The sequence below is a fragment of the Eurosta solidaginis genome, chromosome 2 (assembly GCF_040869045.1).
Source record: "Eurosta solidaginis isolate ZX-2024a chromosome 2, ASM4086904v1, whole genome shotgun sequence".
NCBI lineage: Eukaryota > Metazoa > Arthropoda > Insecta > Diptera > Tephritidae > Eurosta > Eurosta solidaginis.
In genome coordinates this window covers 231367894-231385008 of record NC_090320.1, presented here as the reverse complement: position 1 = coordinate 231385008, position 17115 = coordinate 231367894, and positions in this window count along the sequence as shown.

The window sequence follows — 17115 nt, the reverse complement described above, 5'->3', positions numbered from 1 at the left end:
TTTATATCCTTTTGTTCAACAAACCGAAATTCGACAAATTAAAATGCAAAAATCTTCACATTCAATAAAAACGACTCCACCGAATTAAATATGTAACCAACGAATGTCGGAAAGATTAAGATGGATCACTGCAAGAATGACTTCTAAAAAATTTAGCAGCAAAATAAAATGGGGGATGGACATTTCAGAAATTTTACACATATGTATGCAGTATGAAGAGAATACAAACCGAAATCAATGAACGAGCAGAAGTTACGGCCACTATTGTAAGTAATATAATAATGTAGCCACATATGACGAGCAAATGGAATAAGAAATAATGCAAACCAAAGAGTGATGAGTTTAAAAAAAAAGATTTTAGATTATACATACACACATAGCTTTGTATGAGTTAAACACGTGATGCAGCAGACTTTAGGAGAGTATGAAGGATGGAAGGATGCACTACCGACCGACCATCAACGATATTGCTGAAAAATTTTAAAAGTAGTCGATACAGAGCGGTAGAAGTCATATAACGCCATTACGCTTGACAGCGTCATGATTAGGCAATTTGACTACCGACTGCGTTCAAGCATGTCACTCTGTCAAACGTGCAGCAGTCCGGCACTACAAGAGTCGATTACTAAATCAGTAGCTTTCCTTGATGTTTCTTTTAGCGCATTACATACTTTCGAGAATGATATTGAAATAAGTAATAAGTAGATAGCTTCACTCTTCTGCATAAGAGGCTAGGTTAGGTTGAACTGGCTGGTCAGAGAGGCCCACACATAAACTGAATGAGTTTATACTGTTACCAAAAGTTTCCTCAACCAAATTGAAAAACCCTGTCAGAAAACAAGACCTATGTTATAAATATACTCTGTCCTCTTGGAAAATACTAACAGCTTTCTAGGATATACGCTACTTTCTGCTTCTTGATCTGAAAGCTGTGCCACTAATTGCCGGAGTCGTAGCCAAGAGAGCGCAGGGCATGAGCACAAACGTGCACTCCTTCAACCGGCATCCTACATCTACTATTACTGATACGGCTTAGTTTAAAAGCATGTGACGCCAGATGGCAGTGTCCAGTCAGATTAACTATCATGAGTCTACAGTCCCCTCTTTTCAAGAGTAAATATTAAGGTTGTAAGACCTGCACATGGTCTTCGACAGTGTGTAGCCCTGCGCTGGGTTCCACGTCTCTCTTGCTTGATCGAACCTGTGCAGCTCTATCCTCCTCTTGATCTCGCCCGATCTGATTGGAACGTCTACGGTATAAACTTCGAGGGATGCGCCTTATTTAGCTAGCTCATCGTTATTTACATTTCTACCTATTCCCATATACCCAAGGCCTCAATATAGATGTATATTTCTAGATTCTTTTCAGGTATTACATACACTGTAACATACTTTTGGATGTTGTGCCATGAGAGATTAGAGCCTAATTTCTGTTTGGTCGTTCATGTAAAAATTGATGCCAGTGCAGTTTAAGCTACTTTCCTGCAGTGTTTCTACTGCTTTAGTTACGGCTACTACTTCCGCCTGCAATCACTAAAGTGATCTGGCAGCTTTAAGGATTTGTTTATTCCCAGATCTGCGCAGTTTACTACAGACCCTACCCCTTTCATTACTTTGGAACCACTGGTATACAGGTGTATCGCTTCGTCTACCATTTGGGCGCCTTTGCGTAAACCTTTCGCCTCTATTATGGCTCTTAGAGGCCCATCGAAGCACAGTTAGCGAACTAGGTAGTCCGCCCTTTCTATATTTTTGAGGCGCTATATTGCTAGGGCTATACGGCCTGCACTTAAGCTGCATGGATGCCTTAAACCTTATGCGGAGTGTGCAGAATGGTATACAATGCTGCTGCCGGGGTAGTTTTATGGCTCCGTTTTGCTGCCGCTTATGATGACTGAAACGTCATCTGCATGCGACGTGAGTGTGACTGGTCCTCTGTCGAGCCACGTAAGGTATTGGATGAAGATCAGCGTTCACAGCATTGGTGATAATATACCACTCTGCCGCGTTCCTCTGTTTATGTTTTTTGGCCTTACATGGACACCAATGCAACGTAATTATTCTGCAGCTTAACATGGAGCCGATCAAATTGGTTAGGGCCAGATGTATAAAGCTTCCCTCGTACCTATAATGTTTTACGCCCATCATCCACTCACCCGTTCACGCAATTACTTAAATTCACTTAAGTGTGGTTGTAGAGTTTTTCGGTAAAATAATGGTGATAAAAAAGTTAGTAGTTATCCTAATTTGTTAAAGCATAGTGAAACCGCCTTGGAAAGGAAAATCGTTCTCTGTTGGACCAGGTTGTTAGCTGATGTACGACTGTGAAGCCTCTAATATCTCAATACGTAATATAGGACCCTGAATATTAAAGCTCGCCTTTTATTTTGGTTTCTTTGGATAAATGTTCATTAGACTGGGTCGAAAAAAAAATTTGCTAATGTCCGCCCCTAAATTTGAAGATTATGTTGAGAGGGTTCCGGAAACATTTTTTTAAATTTTTTTTTGATCCTTCGAAATACAGCCGAAAAGGTTTTTTCGTTGTAACTTGGTTATTTGAGGTCCAATTTTTAAAATTGATATGTCATTATTTTGGCCTTGAGAAGCTTCACATTTCCGTTTAATGTCCTTTTAAGCCATGCAGTCGTTTTCACATGATTAGGTCAGCTAACAAAAGCCCTTCAAATAAGGGAAAAGAGCGGACCACACGTTAACAAAAAAATAAATTTCGAAATGTTGAATTTCGAACTTCGAACTTCGTAAGCCGATATCTATTTTTAGGAGGCTAAGTTCGAAAAACGGAGATAGTACTTTGTTTACTTAGCCTCAATCTACAAAAAAGTGGGTTTTGTCCAATACACAGAAAAACAGTTGATTTTGTCGCATAGCGTTATTATTTTAAGTACGAAAAAATATGTTTGACTCACTTATTTACTTTGACTTCCCCTATTCATGATAATTGGCATATCGTTATTAACTTTTCAATGCAAACCCTTCAATTTTTCCTCCAAAAATATCATGAGTTTCAGATCTAAGTATAATAAGAATCAGGTAAAATAACAGTTGCAATAAATATTGAAAGTGCTATAACTTCTGTGTTTATTATTTTAGTAATATGGTTTCAAAGCAAAATTTTCTTGAATTTTTAAGTACTTTCGTTTGGTAAGGACAAAAGCATACATTAGGGGAGTAAAATTTTGTTAGCTGACGCAATTATGTGAAAACGACTTCATAGCTTAAAAGGACATTAAACGGAAATGTGAAGCTTCTCAAGGCCAAAATAATGACATATCAATTTTAAAAATCGGACGTCAAATAACCAAGTTACAACGAAAAACCCTTTTCGGCTATATTTCGAAGGATCATAAAAAAAAAAATAAAAAAATAAATGTTCCGAAACTCTCTCAACATAGTCTTTAAATTTAGGGGCAGACATTAGCAACTTTTTTTTTTGTATGGGGACCAACCCAGTCTAATGTTCATCATGAAGCTGCTTTTGTTCCAATTCTTTTATGCAACTACGGATACTTTAAGATATTTTGAAATGTATGGAAACATATGTATGTAAGTATGTATCTATAAATTTTCAATGCGTACTTCTATACAGGGACGGAAAATAATAATTATTTTTTTTTCGGAGTCGAAAAAGTCCGCGTCAAAAAATTGTCCTAGGTGAAAATATTTGAGTTCTCAGGTATACCTATAGCAATATCATGCCGAATCATGCATCCTTTTTATTTTTCGAACTTTTTCCATAAAAGACCACATATAAAAGAAAAATCTGTGTTTTTTTTTTTTTTTTGAGTCCGATAGGACTAGTTAAACTCGGACTTTTAAAAATAAATGTCCGGAAATAAAAGTTAAATCCGGACTTTTATATTTTAATGCTAAAATAAAAGTCAGGCTTGATACAAAAGGAACGGCTTATACAATTTTTTTTTAAAGCCCGAGTTTAACTAGTTCTATCGGACGCATGTAATAAAAATCTTGGTCGAAATATATTAAAAGTCCAAAATTAATAGTCTTGCCAGCAATTATATTATAAAAGGAATAATAGTTTGCGTCCCTGCTTTTATATGATATAGGCACATATCCTTTAATATAATTTTTGAAAAGCTGTTGCTTCAGTCACTTACATACAAATAGGCATTTTGTTAGGACTTCCAGCGTTTCTAGGTAACAATATGTACATATTACAGTTTCTTTGTATTTAAGTAATTTAAATTTTTAATTTCTTGTTTTTTCCCTCACATTGTTGTTGATATGCTACCGAATATGGTAGTATGTATAAACGTAAGCGAGTACGTGTTCAGTATTCATTACAAACTTTGTAAGAAAACGTGCACAAGTTGCGGTTACAGTGGCATTAAAGTTTCATCTTTTGTTTCCTTTCCTAATGCCTACTTCCGCGTCTCGCTACTCTCTTCATCGTTTATACCGTTGTTTTCCGTTATGCTTATGCGGATGTAGATCTAAAAGTTTCTTGGTATTGCATTGATTATTTTATTCGACAAAAGGCTTTAATTTGATGCTGCACTTGAGCACTCGTAAAATCCAGCTTATTTTCTGGGAAAAGCCTCATCACGATTGCGTTATGTTGTCGAAAACTTTTTTTCCACTACAGAAGAGATTCGCCACACTGTTCATATTATAATCTTAGTACTTTTAGCACACTAATATATAAATTGGGAACCATTTCAAGATCTTTCGCACTATTTCGGGGTTATTTCCGGATTCTTTGGGTTATATTTCGTGGTTCTTCCAAGGCCAGTTCGGAATCACTTTGGCCTGTTTTTCTTCCTGTTAGTTTGTCAGTAGAGGATGATAAGCGAGGACAAAGAGTTATGAATACTTAAAATAGCGCCGCAAACTGAGCAATGGAACAAATTTTTTGCCTTCACTGAATTCTGTAAAAAAAAAAACAGCTCCAAACTGTTTTTATACGTTTCATGGGCATGAAACGGTATATTAAGTTGGTTACAAATCTAAAAAATAGCGATGTCTCTCTGTTTGTCTGCCTGTTTGAGCGCAGGTTTGTCATAACCTTTTGTGATATCTTGATGAAATTTGGTGAGCGGGTATATTTTGGTTTCTGTTTAGACATTTGTCGGAACCGACCGTATCGGACCACTAAAACATATATGCCCCATACAGCGAATTTTTCAGAAAACCGCATTTTTGTAATATCTTCTCGTTTTTATCAGTTAGAAGCTTCAAATTTCACAAGATTTATTTGTATATAACATTTATTGTTTTATGAAAAAATCGTAGAGATCGGTCGTATACGTAATATATATCCCATACAATTTATTGTGTTGGACTACCAAGCAAATGAACTGTCGAATAAAAAAACGCAAATGTTTTCACTTATAGCGTATAGAAATCAAGCTGATTGACAATTCCTTAGCTTGCGCTGCTTTTATAGTCTATTTTGCCTTGTTCGCCTATTTCTTCCAGGTTCTAGTCTTTTCACGAACATCCTTCTCGAATAGTTGCTGATTTATGACTCGTTTCTGTATCTCATATTGAATGTTGCGTTATATGTATATGTGTGTAAGGCTGTTTTCTACTTCATCTGCCAGCCTTGCTGTTGTGGTTGTTCAGCACTTGTTATAAGTGGCATAGTGGCGAATCGATACTGTCCCGTCTTTACTTGATTTGCACTCATTTCCGCAAAAAAATTATTTTTTTTTTAAACTTATAACGCTTGTAAAAATCGAAAGCTCGATTTTAGTAAGGTAATCGAATAGTCGTTGAGTTGCGATTATGAATGGAAACTCAATGATTATTCGAATAATCTAAACAAACCAAAATGGAAAATTGAATATTCGAAAAATCGATTAGTCTAACTGATCGAATAGTTTTCGATTAGTAGAATTAATCTAATAGTTTAAAAAAACCCCTACTTGAAAACTTTATAAAATACCTAAAGCCATTGCTGAAGTAAACATCTTGAAAATTTTCAGAAAAAATTCATAAAATGCCATCTTCTTTAATTCCCAAAGATATTAATGTCAATACCAACTGTTAGCAAACTCCCATAATTGAATATCAGTAAAATGCAAAACAATATCAATTTACATTAAAAAGTCTTTTTTGCAACTTCGTCATGCAACATCTGTTGTCACCTGTTAAGGATCTCCGCGTAAAGGATCTTCGAGGTTTCCACTTGCATACATTCAGCAAACATACCGTTAACTCCACCAAATGCAAATATAGCAGCATAAATCTCGTAGATATATGTTTTTTTTATGAGGACATAAGGTGTGGTCACTACTCTGTTTCGAAACACAGCTATTGTTGTTGTTGTACAACATTGTTTAATCAAAGTATGTAGGTACAAAATGTAATTTTATGTGAGAAGGAAATACAAACAAGGCTGCCGTTAAAATTCTTTATAATAATTGTAAAATATTATAATTACTTGTTACAGTTGCAACCACTACCACAGAAGCAAATATATGTATACTGTTTTATACAGAGTATGAGACAACAGTTAGGTTATGTTGAACTGGCCGGTAAATAAAGACTTCACATAGACTGAATGAACCCCAATCAGGTGCCAGTACTTATGTTATAGAATAACTCCGTCCTGTTGGCAACTACCAGAAGTTTTCTAGAACCGAGCTTAATTGCAACCTCGAGATTTGGCAACTCTAAAGCTCCTTATAGCTAAAGACTTGACCTGGCGAGCACAGGATAGGACACAGAACGTACTCAACCGTTTCTTCTTACAGCTTGCATTTCCTACATCGGCTGTTGCTGACGAGGCCTAACTTATAAGCATTTGACGCCAGAAGGCAGTGCCCAGTTGGTATGTCCATCGTGAGCCGTAAGTCTTCTCTCTTCACATATATGAGCCACTTTTGTTAGTCTAATATCGTAGGCTTTGCACTTAGAAATGTTGCAACCCCGCGCATCTGTCCACGCCTTTCCTGTTTGATACATCATATGCAACTCCTGTCTCCTTTTGATTTCTCCCTTAACCGCCGCTTGACTATCAATATACTGACGCGACTGCAGCTTAACCAGGCTACCTCCTTTCTTCAACTCAACTTACCAGATATTCTAACAAGAAAAAACCGGACCTTTCTATACCTAGTATCTCTGCTTGCAAGCTACCAGCCGAGTTTGGAAGACGGATGGGTATTGCATTTTTGGACCCGTTAGTTTAGAGTGAGGTTACGGCCTCTTTGTAAACTTTGTCGAATGACCAGTCCAAATTATTGTCAAAGTTAAATGGGGGTAATATGTAATCTCTTGCCGCATTCATGTTGGAGTGCATTCTCAGGATACCGGTGTGACCATACAGCTTTTGTTCAAACTTCTAGACTCCCGAAGTCTGATAGCTGAGTTAGTAGCTGTGAGGCGTATGTCATCAGCTGGTTAAGGATAACATTTAGCGCCTTATTTAGATGCTTGATGTTTTATTGCTTGTCCAATGCTAGCCATCACACTAAAGCTCCGTACGCTAGGATGGGTCTTAGGCCGCTGTGTAAAACCAACAATCAATAAAAAATTTAAATATGCACTTTTGTAACACTAACCTAAACGTATGTATTGGGTAAGACATTTTCTCTATTAAGTATAAAACAGTTTTCATTTATTCTGTTCAGCTCATCCATCAGACTGAGACACATATTTGCCAGCAGATATCGAATAACCACAGAAAATTATTTCACGCATCCATATGCATGTACTATTTTATATAAACTACTGATGAAACGAATGAATAACAAGTAAGGAAAGCTAAGTTCGGGTGTAACCGAACATTACATACTCAGTTGAGAGCTATGGAGACAAAATAAGGAAAATCACCATGTAGGATAATGAACCTAGGGTAACCCTGGAATGTGGTTGTATGACATGTGTATCAAATGGAAGGTATTAAAGAGTATTTTAAGAGAGAGTAGGCCATAGTTCTATGGATGGACGCCATTTAGGGATATCGCCATAAAGGTGGACCAGGGCTGACTCTAGAATGTGTTTGTACGATATGGGTATCAAATGAAAGGTGATAATGAGTATTTTAAAAGGGAATGGGCTTTAGTTCTATAGGTGAACGCCTTTTCGAGAAATCGCCATAAAGGTGGACCAGGGGTGACTCTAGAATATGTTTGTACGATATGGGCGATATGGGTATCAAATGAAAGCTGTTAATGAATATTTTGAAAAGCAGTGATCCTTAGTTCCATAGGTGGACGCCGTTTCGATATATCGCCATAAAGGTGGACCAGGGGTGTCTCTAGTTGTACGATATGGGAATCAAATGAAAGGTGTTACTGAGCATTTTAAGATGGAGTGGGCATTAGGTCTATAGGTGCACGCCTTTTCGAAATGTCGCCATTAGGGTGGGCCAGGGGGGACTCTAGAATGTGTTTGTATGATATGGGTATCAAATGAAAGATGGTAATGAGTATTTTAAAAGGGAGTAATCCTTAGTTCTATAGGTGGACGCCTTTTCGAGATATCGCCATAAAGGTGGACCAATGGTGACTCTAGAATGTTTGTACGATATGGGTATCAAACGAAAGGTGTTACTGAGCATTTTAAGAGGGAGTGGGCATTAGGTCTATATGTGGACGCCTTTTCGAGATATCGCCATAAGGGTGGGAAAGGGGTGACTCTAGAATGTTTTTGTACGATATGGGTGTCAAATGAAAGGTGTTAATGAGTATTTTAAAAGGGAGTAATCCTTAGTTCTATAGGTGGACGCCTTTTCGAGATATCGCCATAAAGGTGGACCAAGGGTGACTCTACAATGTTTGTACGATATGGGTATCAAACGAAAGGTGTTACTGAGCATTTTAAGAGGGAGTGGGCATTAGGTCTATATGTGGACGCCTTTTCGAGATATCGTCATTAGGGTGGGCCAGGGGTGACTCTAGAATGTGTTTGTACGATATGGGTATCAAACGAAAGGTGTTACTGATCATTTTAATATGGAGTGGGCATTAGGTCTATAGGTGGACGCCTTTTCGAGATATCGCCATTAGGGCGCGCCAGGGGTGACTCTAGAATGTTTGTACGATATGGGTATCAAACAAAAGGTGTTACTGAGCATTTTAAGAGGGAGTGGGCATTAGGTCTATAGGTGGACGCCTTTTCGAGATATCGCCATAAGGGTGGGAAAGGGGTGACTCTAGAATGTTTTTGTACGATATGGGTATCAAATGAAAGGTGGTAATGAGTATTTTAAAAGGGAGTAATCCTTAGTTCTATAGGTGGACGCCTTTTCGAGATATCGCCATAAAGGTGGACCAAGGGTGACTCTAGAATGTTTGTACGATATGGATATCAAACGAAAGGTGTTACTGAGCATTTTAAGAGGGAGTGGGCATTAGGTCTATAGGTGGACGCCTTTTCGAGATATCGCCATTAGGGTGGGCCAGGGGTGACTCTAGAATGTTTGTACGATATGGGTATCAAACGAAAGGTGTTACTGAGCATTTTAAGAGGGAGTGGGCATTAGGTCTATAGGTGGACGCCTTTTCGAGATATCGCCATTAGGGTGGGCCAGGGTGACTCTAGAATGTGTTTGTACGATATGGGTATCAAATGAAAGGTGGTAATGAGTATTTTAAAAGGGAGTAATCCTTAGTTCTATAGGTGGACGCCTTTTCGAGATATCGCCATAAAGGTGAACCAAGGGTGACTCTACAATGTTTGTACGATATGGGTATCAAACGAAAGGTGTTACTGAGCATTTTAAGAGGGAGTGGGCATTAGGTCTATATGTGGACGCCTTTTCGAGATATCGCCGTTAGGGTGGGCCAGGGGTGACTCTAGAATGTTTGTACGATATGGGTATCAAACGAAAGGTGTTGCTGAGCATTTTAAGAGGGAGTGGGCATTAGGTCTATAGGTGGACGCCTTTTCGAGATATCGCCATTAGGGTGGGCCAAGGGTGACTCTAGAATGTTTGTACGATATGGGTATCAAACGAAAGGTGTTACTGAGCATTTTAAGAGGGAGTGGACATTAGGTATATAGGTGATCGCCTTTTCGAGATATCGCCATTAGGGTGGGCCAGGGGTGACTCTAGAATGTTTGTACGATATGGGTATCAAACGAAAGGTGTTACTGAGCATTTTAAGAGGGAGTGGGCATTAGGTCTATAGGTGGACGCCTTTTCGAGATATCGCCATTAGGGTGGGCCAGGGTGATTCTAGAATGTGTTTGTACGATATGGATATCAATTTAAAAGTATTAATGAGGGTTTTAAAAGCGAGTGGCCCTTAGATGTATATGTGAAGGCGTTCTCGCGATATCGACCAAAATGTGGACCAGGTGATCCAGAAAATCATCTGTCGGGTACTGCTAATTTATTTATATATGCAATACCACTAACAGTATTCCTGCCAAGATTCCAAGGGCTGTTGATTTCGCCTTGTAGAACTTTTTCATTTTCTTCTACTTAATATGGTAGGTGTCACACCCATTTTACAAAGTTTCTCCAAAGTTATATTTTGCGTCAATAAACTAATCCAGTTACCATGTTTCATCCCTTTTTTCGTAGTTGGTATAGAATTATGGCATTTTTTTCATTTCTTGTAATTTTCGATATCGATAAAGTGGGCGTGGTTATGGTCGGATTTCGGCCATTTTTTATACCAAGATAAAGTGAGTTCAGATAAGTACGTGGGCTAAGTTTAGTAAAGATATATCAGTTTTTGCTCAAGTTATTGTGTTAACGGCCGAGCGGAAGGACAGACGGTGGACTGTGTATAAAAACTGGGCGTGGCTTCCACCGATTTCGCCCATTTTCACAGAGAACAGTTACCGTCACAGAATCTATGCTCCTACCAAATTTGAGAAGGATTGGTAAATTTTTGTTCGACTTATGGCATTAAAAGTATTCTAGACAAACTAAATGAAAATGGGCGGAGCCACGCCTATTTTGAAATTTTCTTTTATTTTTGGATTTTGTTGCATCATATCATTACTGGAGTTGAATTTTGACTTAATTTACTTATATACAGTAAAGATATTAACTTTTTGTTAAAATTTGAATTTAAAAAAAAAATTTTTTAAAAAGTGGGCGTGTTCTTCATCCAATTTTGCTAATTTTTATTTAGCACATATATAGTAATAGCAGTAACGTTCCTGCCAAATTTCATCATGATATCTTCAACGACTGCCAAATTACAGCTTGCAAAACTTTTAAATTACCTTCTTGTAAAAGTGGGCGGTGCCACGCCCATTGTCCAAAATCTTACTAGTTTTCTATTCTGCGTCATAACGTCAACCCATCTACCAAGTTTCATCGCTTTAACCGCCTTTCGCAATGAATTATCGCATTTTTTCGGTTTTTCGAAATTTTCGATATCGAGCTCAATCAAATTTTTTTTCGATCCTGATTATTTTGATATATGGAAGTCTATATCTATCTCGATTCCTTTATATATGTACAACCAACCGTTATCCAATCAAACTTAATATACTCTGTGAGCTCTGCTCAACTGAGTATAAAAATGTATCTCATAGATACTTCGCAACCAACTATTGCATGCATATCTACTTACTTCTGTGTGAACTATCCTGTCCAGCATTCTTCAACGCATTCGTTAAGCAAATTATGGAATTTATAGAAAAAAGGATGACGTACAAATAAATTTCATAAGCAAATCATAAATATCGAATTGCATCCGAGTAAAATTCTTTCTCTAAGTTCTTCACACACACACAACATGCGCATGGTTTTCAATTGATTTTGATGCTGTCATTGGTTGTTTTGAGAAATAAGTAAGCAATCAGTGAAATTGTAGAAATTTATGTAAAAAAAATGTTAATAACCAGTAACATCAGTTAACAATAATAAAGACAACAAACTCCAGAAAAAAAATTGTATTCAAAGAGAAAGGAATAAAATATGTTGCTCCATATAGTAGAAAAGTATCGAATTTGCGTAATAATATCAAATGACGTCGCTGGCTGGCATCCACAAACTCATATGCACAACCATACAAATTTACACTTTTATTGCATTTATTAAGGGTTTCAGCAATTTTTATCTCTATACTAAACGTACAACACTCCACCCCTACCCTTATCGCTTTCATTCGATTTGTTGCCTTTGAGGACGTGCAGAATTCAATAAATCCAATGCCACTTCAGTTTGAGTTCATGTTGTATTCTTTAGATTACATTTTTCTTTTATTATCATGTATTTCATATTAATTTTCTCTAATTAGCGTTATCTTTATGAATAAATAAATGATGATAGATTTATTGTAAAAATAAAATTAAAATAAAACAATAAATATCGAACAAAATATTTAGTTTGTTGGGTTTCATTATTTCTTTTTTGCTGCTCATAAAATTCTATATAATGTAATCCGAACATATGAAACACATTCCCAGATTCGTTAACCAAAGAGGATGTACGGTTGTCCTATGGAATAATAATATGTAATTTTAAATTTAATTTAAATTTAATATGAAATTTCGTAAACTATGTTATGAAATAATGATATCAGCAAATAAAAATCAAACACTGTATTTGATTAATGAAAATGTAGAATATGTAGAATTTCTTCTTCTAAAACTACTTTTAACTGCCATATTTTCTATTGAGCTTGTGGTTGGGGCCACCATGGTGTGATGGTAGCGTGCTCCGCCTACCACACCGTATGCCCTGGGTTCAAACCCCGGGCAAAGAAACATCAAAATTTTAGAAATAAGATTTTTCAAGTAGAAGAAAATTTTTCTAAGCGGAGTCACCCCTCGGCAGTGTTTGGCAAGCGCTCCGGGTGTATTTCTGCCATGAAAAGCTCTCAGTGAAAACTCATCTGCCTTTCAGATGCCGTTCGGAGTCGGCATAAAGCATGTAGGTCCCGTCCGGCCAATTTGTAGGGAAAATCAAGAGGAGCACGACGCAAATTGGAAGAGAAGCTCGGCCTTAGATCTCTTCGGAGGTTATCGCGCCTTACATTTATTTTTTTTTTGTTGTTGGGGCAGTTTTTCTTTGAGACTTAGGGCCCTACATCAACAACTTCATGTTATTGTTGTTGTTGTTGTTTTTGTAGCGATAAGGACACTCCCCGAAGTGAGTGTTATCGATGTTGATGGTCATTTGCCGTCGTTTACGACAGGTATACCTGCCGCGGGTATATTCTAAGCCCCTGATCCGCTGGGGGATCCACAACCTCATCGTTCAAACAAGTAGCAATTTTAATAACAATTTCCGTAGAACAAGAAAAATATTGCGTCTTTAAATGAAATTTTTCGCTGAACATAAAATCAGCTGCATTCTTAAAAAAGTGATGAAAACGCTACACTGGGCATCAGTAATATTGTGACAAGGCTGGTTGTAATAAGTGATGGAACGATACGATACGTAATGAGTGAGTAGTATCGATAATTTTCCAAAAAAGACTCGAGTATTTCGTCATCGATGTTTTTAAGTACTGAGTAAAGTATCGATAATCTACCTCGTTACTTTTCCCCGGTACTCTACAAAATGCCGACTGTCTACATGTTTAAGATCAACAAAGTTCGGTCCATTAACCCATAATTGAGCAAAAACTGAGGTCGTCGACGATACGATAAAAGCTCCGCATTTAACTTATGCCGACTTTTTGATAATGGTGGAAGGGGAGACTATTTCTTTCTATTTTTGTTGTTGTTGTTGTATTAACGATAAAGAAACCCCAAAGGCTTTTGGTAGAGTTATCGATGCTGATGGTCGTTTGTCGGTTATAGATCCGGTACGTTCCGCTAAGAGTCTCCATTGAGGTATTAGCCTGAACCATCATTGGAAAGATTACTTGTTTTTTTCGGAATCCGAAAGGCATCTACAAGGCGGATAAGTTTTCATTGAGAGCTTTTCAGGGCAGAAATACACTCGGAGTGCTTGCGAAACCGCTGCTGAGGGGCGACCCCTCGATCTCATTTTAAAAAGAAAGTTTCTTCACATTAGATAAAAATTCCGAAGTACTCACTTGGATCGAGTATACTCGATAGCTTTTACTGAGTACGATTACTAGCATTGCTTTTGAGGAATTAAATATATCAATGATATCGTTAAAATTTATCATTTCAAAATTTTCATTCAATTGTCTCAAATTTCGGATATTTCAGTCGCTAATGACTTAAGATATGCTTCTCTAAAATTCATCCCCGGATTTTGTGATCTGAGCTGCACATGATCAGTCCTCCTTAAGATTCATGCCAGAAACGAAGTAATGTCATGAAACTAATATTTAGTATATTTTGCAACAGAACTGTAGCTTCGCTTCTGGTGTTACTTGTGGTGTTAGTGTCCTCTGCTAATTGTTCTAAGTGTTCTACTACATTCTTTAGCCCATCGGCGATAACGCTAACCGCTTGTATTCTGGCGCTCCTTCATGTTTCAGATTCGCGTTTGACAGTTTTTGTTAAAGCATTTTTAATAATTCCGGTCGTAACATCGAAAGTGAGAAAAAAAGATATATGCTTTCAATTATTCCACAACCTGTCGCAAGTGTGCCGGATATATGCATGCTTTTTTTAGTATAGAACATTTTTTCCAGAAATCAGTTATAATAAAAATACAAATTATTCAGGAAGTTCTGCTTTGCGGACCATTTGGCGCCCCTCTGTGAGTAGCGCCCGGTGCAAGATGATCCCCCTCCCCCCTCGATAAGCAATTGGTTTTAGGTAATGTTAGCTCCAATTTTTTTTACTGTACCTAAAGTGGTACACTCTACTCCTCAAAATCCCGTTTAAGTTTGATATACGATAGCAGAACACTGTTAATACACGTCCAAAAATCCGCAGGGTCATCAAAAGACGCGTTTTGGATCTAAGATGGCGGGTCCGAAAACAGAAGATGAAGTTCTCCAATGGGTTGGGATCAAAAGTAAATCCATATAAATCACTTTGTACAAATTTCTTTCCCCCTGTACAACAAAATTAAAACAACCACATGAAAAGTTCTATTTTATTTTGCAAATATTTCTTCACAAATGCAAAATGTTTAGCTTCCTTTTTCGGAATCGATATCCTGGGTTCAAAATGCGTTTTTGAAACCCCTCCCGATATTTGGTCGTATATTGAGAGTGTCATGCTGTCGTATAGAATTGCCTTAAGTTTTTGTAAATATTTTTGTGCTTTTAAGAGTTTAATGGGTTTTGCAGTGGTGTTCAGATTTAAAAAAAAAAAAATCCGAATATTCGGGAGTTTGCCAAGCTCGGTAAATTCAAATAATAAAAAAAAAATTATCTTTTAATTTCAGGTTCACCACCTCGAAACTTCCGACAGAATTTAATCCTGTTTCCGGTAACACAACTTATTTGGGTTATTTATTTATTTTGTTCCCAGTGTATAACATATTAAATGTATATTAAAATGCTATATTCAACAATCTCGGCATTAATGTGCAATAATCACAGGATTTTTGAAGCCTAAGGAAGGCAGTAATCACAGAACTTTGACATCTGAACGTCAATTCTTTATTAATGCGGTACGTCTTTGGAACTCACTCCAAGTTAGTTTAAGACTTCTCTCTAGTACGCTGCAATTTAAAAACAAGTAAGGACGGACTGTCTTCGGCTGTGCCGAAGACTTCATACCATTCATGAATGGGGCTGAACAATAATCTTATCCCATTCGTTATCTCCAAATAATCGGATGTATAAGATAAGAAATATATAGTGAACAGATGTACATACCTAAACGATTTTTAAGATAAATATCAAATAAAAAATTGCATAAAACCCCCTTATCTGAACGATTTGTTGTATGGGATATATATTATATAGAGCTCCGATCGAAATGATTTTTACAGGAAATCTTCTATGATATATTAGAATATATATCACCGAGTTTCACGTTTATACTTTCTAAATTGCGGCAGGAATGACCAAAATCGCCTTATCGGAACGATCGGTTGTATTGGAGATATATGTTATAGTGGTTCGATCGAACCTGATCCGACAAATGTCTAATATAATACAAAACAAGTAAGGAAGGTTAAGTTCGGGTGTAACCGAACATTACATACACAGTTGAGAGCTATGGTGGCAAAAAAAAATAAATAAATGTAAGGCGCGATAACCTCCGAAGAGATCTAAGGCCGAGCTTCTCTTCCAATTTGCGTCGTGCTCCTCTTGATTTTTCCCTACAAATTGGCCGGACGGGACCTAAATGTTTTATGCCGACTCCGAACGGCATCTGCAAGGCAGATGAGTTTTCACTGAGAGCTTTTCATGGCAGAAATACAATGGGAGCGCTTGCCAGACACTGCCGAGGGGCGACCCCGCTTAGAAAAATTTTCTTCTAATTGAAAAATCTTATTTCTAAAATTTTGATGTTGCTTTGCCCGGGAGTTGAACCCAGGGCATACGGTGTGATAGGCGGAGCACGCTACCATCACACCACGGCGGCAACATAAGGGAAAATAACCATGTAGGAAAATGAACCGAGGGTAACCCTGGAATGTGTTTGTATGACATGTGTATCAAACGAAAGGCATTAATGAGTATTTTAAAAGGGAGTGGACCTTAGTTCTATAGGTGGACGCCTTTTCGAAATATCGCCATAAAGGTGGATCAGGGTTGACTCTAGAATTTGTTTGTACGATATGGGTATCAAATTAAAGGTATTAATGAGCCTTTTAAAAGGGAGTGGCGGTAGTTGTATATGTGAAGGCGTTTTCCAGATATCGACCAAAATGTGGACCAGGGTGACCCAGAACATCATCTGTTGGATACCGCTAATTTATTTATATACATAATACCACGAACAGTATTTCTTCCCTAGATTTCAAGGGTTTTTTATTTCGCCCTGCAGGACTTTTTCATTTCATTCTACTTAATATGGTAGGTGTCACACCCATTTTACAAAGTTTTGTTCTAAAGTTATATTTTGTGTCAATAAACTAATCCAAATACCATGTTTCATCCCTTTTTTCATATTTGGTATAGAATTATGGCATTTTTTCGTTTTTCGTAATTTTCGATATCGAAAAAGTGGGCGTGATCATAGTCCGATTTCGGCCATTTTTTATACCAAAACAAAGTGAGTTCAGATAAGTACGTGAACTGAGTTTAGTAAAGATATATCGATTTTTGCTCAAGTTATCGTGTTAACGGCCGAGCGGAAGGACAGACGATCGACTGTGTATAAAAACTG